The 2,799-nt window shown below is 45.2% G+C and overlaps 1 pseudogene; it reads left to right on the forward strand.

Annotated features, from left to right (window-relative positions):
* The first annotated feature begins 530 nt into the window (after window positions 1-530).
* On the forward strand, window positions 531-2,273 carry LOC110310763 (annotated as a pseudogene).
* Window positions 2,274-2,799: the final 526 nt, after the last annotated feature.

A 2,799-nucleotide genomic window follows, 5' to 3' on the forward strand; every position in this document is an offset into this window, starting at 1 on the left:
TGCTACTGGACCCCGAGTTACTTGGCGGGAAATTGGGTTCCCTCCCCCTTCCTTTATAACTGAATGTTGGAATTAGTAAAGGGGGGCCTTGAACATGGAATCGTCTTGGCCTCATTCTTTCTCCCGCCCCGTCTAGCTTCCTCTCTTTTCAGCTCGAACTGCCATCCTCAGTTAAACCGTTCACGTTTCGGACTGCGGGCGGGCAGCAACAGTTTGACGCCCGAACAGGGACCTGAAGAATGGCAGAGGGATGCTAAGAGAAACGGCTGCTGTGTGGAGCTCCACAAGAAAGGAAAGGATCTTCGTATCGGAGCATCGGAGCAACGGAGAGGTACTCATGCTAGCGCTAGCTTAAAATTTCAGTTTTGTAAAGTGTTGCTGAAGATGCGGTAGGATACAAATTAAGTTTGAATCAGTGCTAACCCAACACTGGTTCTGCTTGGGTCAGCAGCGTGTTAATCGGAACTGGATACGGAAACAGGTGGTGTGCCGCAGCTTTTTAGAAAGCTGCTTAGGTGGAAAAAGGAAGGGTTTAAAGTCATGGATCAGGCGGTTGCTTTTAGTTTTCAGGAGTTGTTTCAGGCCAGAGGAGTAAGGCTTAAAGTACAATTAGTAAGAAATTTTTTAGATAAGATAGATAGCTGTTGTCCATGGTTGAAGGAAGAAGAAATGATAGATTGTGGAACCTGGGAGAAAGTTGGTGAGGCCTTGAAAATCGCTCAGACAGATAATTTTACCCTAGGCCTCTGGGCGCTCATAATGATGCTATAAAAGATGCAACTTCTCCAGGGCTAAATTGCCCTCAGGCGGAGCTTGTGGTATCTCAGGAGGAGTGCCTATCAGAGAAGGCCTCCTCAGAAAAAGATCTTCTTAACTCAAAAATTGATAAATGTGGAAACTCTGATGATGAACTGAATTTTAACAAAAATCAGATAGAGAAATTGCCCATTACCTTAATGAGAATTGGTCCTCTTGNGAATCTCCCGCTTCACCTATAGTCACCACTTCGGGAGGTGCTACTCATAGGGACACACGGCTAAGCGAGTTAGAGTTTGAGATTAAGCTTCAGAGGCTGACTAATGAGCTTCGGAAACTAAAAAAGATCTCAGAAGCNGAGAAGAGTAACTCTTCTGTAGTTCACCAGGTGCCGCTAGAAAGAGTTGTGAGTCAGGCTCCTGGGAAAGGACAAAATTCATCTAATACGCTAGACTTTCCTGTGGTCGAGGTAGTTGATCAGCAAGATGCTAGGGCCAGACATTACCAGACCTTGGATTTCAAGTTGATAAAAGAGTTAAAGGCGACTGTTGTGCAATATGGTCCTTCAGCCCCATTCACTCAAGCATTACTGGACACAGTTGTGGAGTCACACTTAACCCCCTCAGATTAGAAGACTCTTTCCAAGGCTACCCTGTCAGGAGGAGATTTTTTTGCTTTGGGATTCTAAATGGCGAGACGCCAGTAAGAAAACTGCTGCTTCTAATACTCAGGCTGGTAACTCAGACTGGGATAGCAACATGCTTTTAGGAGAGGGTCCATGTGAGGGACAGACAAATCAGATTGATTTTCCCGTTGCAGTGTACGCGCAAATTGTGACAGCCGCACGCCGTGCTTGGGGAAGGTTGCCAGTTAAAAGAGATATTGGTGGAAGTTTAGCTAGCATTCGACAGGGTTCTAATGAACCATATCAGGACTTTGTGGACAGGCTATTGATTTCAGCTAGTAAAATCCTTGGAAGTCCAGACATGGGTAGTCCCTTTGTTATGCAACTGGTTTATGAGAATGCTAACGCAATTTGCCGAGCTGCAATTCAACCGCATAAGGGACAGACAGATTTGGCGGGATATGTCCATCTTTGCTCAGACATCGGGCCTTCCTGCAAGTTCTCGCAGAGAACCCACGCGCAAGCAGTGTTCTCGAGGAAACGAGGGAATAATGTATGCTTTAATTGTAGAAGTTTGGATCATTTTAGAAGTAATTGTCCTAAGAACAAGGGTGCCAAGGGTAGACAAACAGGCCGTGCCCCAGGAATATGTCCCCAGTGTGGGAAGGGCTGCCACTGGGCAAAAGATTGTAAGCATAAACCAAGGGTTTTGAGCAGCCCGGTGCTGAGAAACAAGGAAATGAGTCAGCTCCAGGCCCCGAGTTACTCAAAGAAGACAGCTTATGGGGCTATAAATCTGCTGCCCAGCCAACAAGATCAGTTCTTGAGCTTGTCAGGTCAAACCCAGGAAATGCAAGACTAGACCTCTGTTCTACTGTCTACACAGTATTAACCCCAGAAGTGGGAGTCCAAACTCTGCCTACCAGAGTCTTTAGACCACTGCCCATAGAAACCTGTGGCTTTCTCTTAGGACGAAGCAGTTCTATTGTAGAAGGCCTGCAGATTTATCCAGGTGTTATAAATAATGATTATGAGGGAGAACTTAAAATCATAGCCGCTTGCCCTCGTGGTGTTATAACTATACCCGCTAATCAGAAAATTGCTCAACTTACTTTAATCCCTTTACGCCAGTCACTGTATAGATTCCTTGAAAATGAGGAAGGACAAAATAACTTTGACTCCTCTGGTGTAAATTGGGTAAAATCCATCACTAATCAGAGACCTAACCTTAAATTGACTCTTGATAAAAAAGGCTTTAAAGGATTAATAGATACCAGGGCCGATGTAATGATTATAAAAGGGCAGGACTGGCCCTCAAACTGGCCCTTGACTGTTTCCTTGACTCACCTTCAAGGAATTGGGTACGCCAGTAACCCAAAACGTAGTTCCAAATTGCTAACCTAAAGAGATGAAGAAGG

Source organism: Mus caroli, chromosome 15, assembly GCF_900094665.2.
Source record: "Mus caroli chromosome 15, CAROLI_EIJ_v1.1, whole genome shotgun sequence".
Lineage (NCBI taxonomy): Eukaryota > Metazoa > Chordata > Mammalia > Rodentia > Muridae > Mus > Mus caroli.